The sequence below is a fragment of the Microcebus murinus genome, chromosome 4, assembly GCF_040939455.1.
Source record: "Microcebus murinus isolate Inina chromosome 4, M.murinus_Inina_mat1.0, whole genome shotgun sequence".
NCBI classification, from domain to species: domain Eukaryota; kingdom Metazoa; phylum Chordata; class Mammalia; order Primates; family Cheirogaleidae; genus Microcebus; species Microcebus murinus.
Genome location: NC_134107.1, coordinates 57,155,709 through 57,160,926, shown reverse-complemented (window position 1 = coordinate 57,160,926; position 5,218 = coordinate 57,155,709).

Here is a 5,218-nt window from a genome sequence, read left to right as displayed (position 1 = left end):
AATATCAGTTTGTGAATCTCAAGTTAGGATCAATACCTCTATGTAGTATGTTTCCTAAGCCTAACTCTGACTTTAACAATGTAAGCCCTGTGTAGAAGCGCTGCCTCAACTCAATGTGTTCTGGAGACTAAGTGAAAGAGGTGAGTCCTTATCTCAGAGGGACAAGAGTTAGGACATCTGATGGGGGATCTGTGTATCTGAGGGAAGAGAGGAGATGTGAGCAGGATACAGCCTCAATAGGAGCTGGTGGGAATGTCTCATGGAGATTTATTTCAGATTGAAGGACATAGAAGCTCCTGTGCAACAACTTCTCTCAGGAACATGGCAAAATGGCAAACTAAGAAAAGTGATAGGAAGACATTAATTCTATGATATTATTAATGATTAATAATTGATCAATAATTAATAGCATTGGTAATCATTTCTCAATTATCTCACTGGATCATCCCCATCCTGTGAGGTGGGCAGGTTGGGTATTGTAAGAGACAACCCAGAAAACAGAGGTTAAGTTCCTTATCAAGGTCACAGTCTAAGACTCAAACCTAGCTCTCTCACCATTACCTTAACCCACGGCTGTGTCCATAAAATGGAACATACAAACTCTGAGCCAAATCAAGCTAACAAAAAGAAAACAGATAACCTTGACCAAGTTATGACCAAATTCCACCCTTTCTAAGGCACGGAGAGCTCTTGTTGTAGGCAGCCATTTGCTATTCTGAGGGGGCTCTATTTCTCAGTAGGCACTGCAGGGCGGGAAGGTGAGGGTGAGGAAGGGCACAGTGACTACCAGAGTAAGAATATGCCTTGCCTTGAGGGAAGCATGATTGAATGCCACAGAGTGGTGAGGGAATAGGGTCTGTAGGAAGCCAGATGAGGAAACCCAAAGGACTGCAGGCTGGGGCAGAGAAGGCCCCTAACTTTATCCCCAGAGAAGAGACCAGGCCCAGAGTGGGGCCCATTTGGGATATTCCTTAGGGACAGAGTGTGCTGTTTCCTTTTCCTTCAGGGAAAAGAGTAGCTGATTATGAGGAGATAGCCAGACCCTCCCTTGCCAACTCCCTCCCTCCCAGCCTCCTCTCACTAAGAGGGGAACTGCACTGATTTTTCCTGAATCCAACAGAAAATGAATTGAGCCTTACCTGGAGGGGTGAGAGCAGTGGGCCAGTGGCAGAAGGGGAAAACCAGGAGGCAGAGGGCACAGTAAGGCAGCTGGCACAGATGGATGAGTGGTCAGCAGACCAGGGAGGAGTCTTGTGCTGATATGGTGGCTCCTGGGAGCACAGTTCAGGGCAGGGCACATGAGCTGGACAAGCAGAAAAAATAGTAACCAGGGTAATGGGAGAAATCAGACTGAAAACAATCACTGGAGGTACTGCTCAAAGGCTGAGCAGAGACCAGATGGGAGAAGAGGGTTTAGTGTTTGAAGGAATTAGGCTGGGTCGGGGACGGGCTACAGAGTGCACAGAGCAGAGTCCAGCTCTTGTGTACCTCTCATGCCCAGGCAACATACCCTCATCTCAGGGCCACCTAGCCTTCCCCTTCTCTATCACTCTCATGCTTATCTGCCTCCTAACAGGAGACCTTTCTCTCTTCCTTGGATACTTTATCTTCCACAAGCTTCAGATCCTCCCCTGCCACCATTAGAAAAAACAAAACAAAAAAACCCTTTCCTCTCTCTCAGGCCTGTGCTCCCTTTTGTGTAATATATTAGAAAACCTTAAATAACCCCAGGCCATATTAATCACATCCCTCCTCTTGCCCATGCTATTCATTGCCTTCCTACCCCACTTACGGCCATAGCTCTGTTGTAGCTGCTGTAATAGTCCAGGAAAAAAACCCAGAAAGCTGAAATTAGCAAAAATGCACCTGTCCTACCCACTCCTTACTAAAGATTTTGGCAACAATTAGCTATATTTTTGCAGCATGGTCTTATAGAAAAAATCCTGGAATCCTGGAGGAGTCAGAAGATATGAAATAGCCTTAGATCTGCTGCTTACTTCCTCCATGACCATTTGGGGACTCAGTTTCCCAAACATCATTGTAAGGTCTTCTCAGGACTAAGGTATACCATGTCACATAGATAAAAGCACTGACTACATACTTTCTAGGTATGGAGCCCCATGAACTTTTGGGGAAGACAAAGAATAACTTGGGTTTCCTTTTGTTATTTTCTGACATCTTGGCAGGAGAAAATACAGGACAATGACATGTGAAAACTGGACAATGCACTCATGCCAAGCAGGTAAGGGTGTTGGGCAGAAGACCAGATAAGCAGAGTAATATTGTGAATGGAACCAGAAGTATGTTTCAGATGAAGCTGGAAAGAGGGAAGGTTGGTTATCAGTTTTTTTTTTTTAATTTCAGATTATGGGGGTACAAATGTTTAGGTTACATGTGTCGCCTTTCCACCCCTTCAACCCCCCATCGGAGTCAGAGCTTTTAAGCATGTCCATTTCCCAGATGGTGCTTATTGTACTCATTATGTATGTGTATACTCATCCCCTTCTCCCCTCTCCCATCTGCCCAATGCCTGATAAATGTTATTCCTATATGTCCACTTAGGTGTTGATCAGTTAATGCCAGTTTGCTAGTGAGTACACGTGGTCTTATTTTTCCATTCTTGGGATACTTCACTTAGTAGTATGGGTTCCAGCTCTATCCAGGAAAATACAAGAGGTGCTATATCACCATTGTTTCTTAGAGATGAATAGTACTCCATGGTATACATATACCCATTTTATTAGCCACTCATGTATTGATGGGCACTTCAGTTTCCATATCTTTACAATTGTGAATGTGCGGCTGTAAATATTTGAGTGCAGGTGTCTTTTTTATAGAGTGACTTTTGTTCTTTTGGGTATATGCCCAGTAATGGGATTACTAGATCAAATGGTAGATCTACTTGTATTGCTTTAAGGTATCTCCATATTGCTTTCCACAGAGGTTGAACTAGTTTGCAGTCCCACCAGCAATGTAGGAGTGTTCTTATCTCTCTTCATGACAACATTTATTGTTTGGGGAATTTTTAATAAAGGCCATTCTCACTGGAGATAAGTGATATCTCATTGTGGTTTTGATTTCTCTGATGATTAGCGATATTAAACATTTTTTCATATGTTTGTTGGCCATTATTCTGTCTTTTGAAAAATTTCTGTTCATGTCCTTTGCCCACTTTTTGATAGGGTTGATTTTTCCTTGCTGATTTTCCTGAGTTCTAAATTGATTCTAGTTATCAGCACTTTATCAAATGTGTAGCTTGTGAAAAATTTCTCCCATTCTGTATGTTGTCTGTTTGCTCTCATGACAGTTTCTCTGGCTGTGTAGAAGCTTTTTAATTTGATCAGGTCCCATTTATTTATTTTTGTTGCTGCTGTGATTGCCTTTGGGGTCTTCTTCATAAATTTTTTGCCTAGGCCAATGTCTAAGAAGAGTATTTCCAACATTTTCCTCTAGAATTCTAATAGTTTCACACCTAAGGTTCAAGTCTGTTACACCCAGCGTGAGTTGATTTGTGAGGTGAAAGGTGTGGATCCTGTTTCAGTCTTCCACATGTGGCTATCCAGTTTTCCCATTTATTGAATAAGGATTCTTTTCTCCAGTGTATGTTTTTGTCTGCTTTGTCAAAGATTAGATAGGTATATGAGGATGGTTTTATGTCTGGGTTCTCTGTTCCACTGGTCAGTGTCCCTGTTCTCGTGCCAGTCAAAAGCTGTTTTAATTACTATAGCCTTATAGTATAGTTTGAAATCTGGTAAATTGATACCTCCCATTTTGTTTTTATTGCCTAGGATTGCTTTTGCTGCTATACAGAGTCTTCCCTGGTTCCATACGTAGCATAAAATTATTTTTTCTGTATCTGTAAAAAATAATGGCATTTTAATAGGGATTGCATTGACTCTGTAGATCACTTTGGGTAGCATAGACATTGTAACAATGTTGATTCTGCTGACCCATGAGTATGATCTGGTCTTCTACCTGTTTACGTCCTCTGCCATTTCCTTTCTCAGTGTTTCACAGTTCTCCCTGTAGAGGTCCTTTCACCTCCTTAAATATATTCCTAGGTACTTTATTTTCTTTGTTGCTATTTGAAGGGAATTGAGTCTGATTTGGTTATCACTTTTACTGTTATTGGCATATATGAATGCCTCTGATTTGTGTGTATTGATTTTGTATCTGGAGACTTTACTGAATTCATTTATCAATTCAGGGAATCCCTTGGTTGAATCCTTAGAGTTTTCTAGATAAAAATCCCTAATAAGCTCCATCAGGAACAATAAAGGAGAAATTACAACTGATGCCAGAGATACAAGATGTAATTTATGAATACTACAAAAACAAAAACATCTATGCACACAAACTGGAAAATATGGAGGAAATGGACAAATTCTTAGAAACACAGCTAGGCTCAACCAGGTAGAAATAGAATTCCTGAACAGACCAATATCAAGTACTGAAATTGAAACAGCAACAAAATCCTTCCTAAAAAGAAAAGTCCTGGACCAGATGGTTTCACACCCAAATTTTACCACATCTACAAAGAACTGGTGCCTATTCTGCAGAAATTATTCCACAACATCGAGAAGGATGAATTTTATGAAGCCAACATAACACCCTAATACCAAAACCAGGAAAGGATGCAATAAAAAAAGAAAACGACAGACCAATATCCCTTATGAATATAGATGCAAAAATTCTCAACATAATCCTAGCTAACCGAATCCAGGTGCTTATCAAGAAATAATCCATGACCACCAAGTGGGCTTCATCCCAGAGATGCAGGGATGATTCAACATACACAAATCTATAAATGTAATTCACCACATAAACAGAAGCAAAAACAAAGACCATATGATCCTCTCAAATATCCACAGAAAAAGCATTTGACAAAATTCAACACCCTTTTATGATAAGAATGCTTAACAAAATAGGCATAGACAGGGTTTACCTAAAAATGATACAAGCCATATATGACAAATCCACAGCCACCATCATACTGAATGAGGAACAATTGAAAGCATTCCCACTTAGAACTGGATTAAGGCAAGGTTTCTCACTATCTCTACTTCTATTCAACATAGTGCTAGAAGTCCTTGCTATAGCAATCAGACAAGAGAGTGGAATTAAGGGCATCCAAATAGGGGCAGAAGAGATCAAACTCTCACTCTTTGCTGATACGATTATCAGGCATTTTAAACAGAATAGGCAAGATGTGAGATTG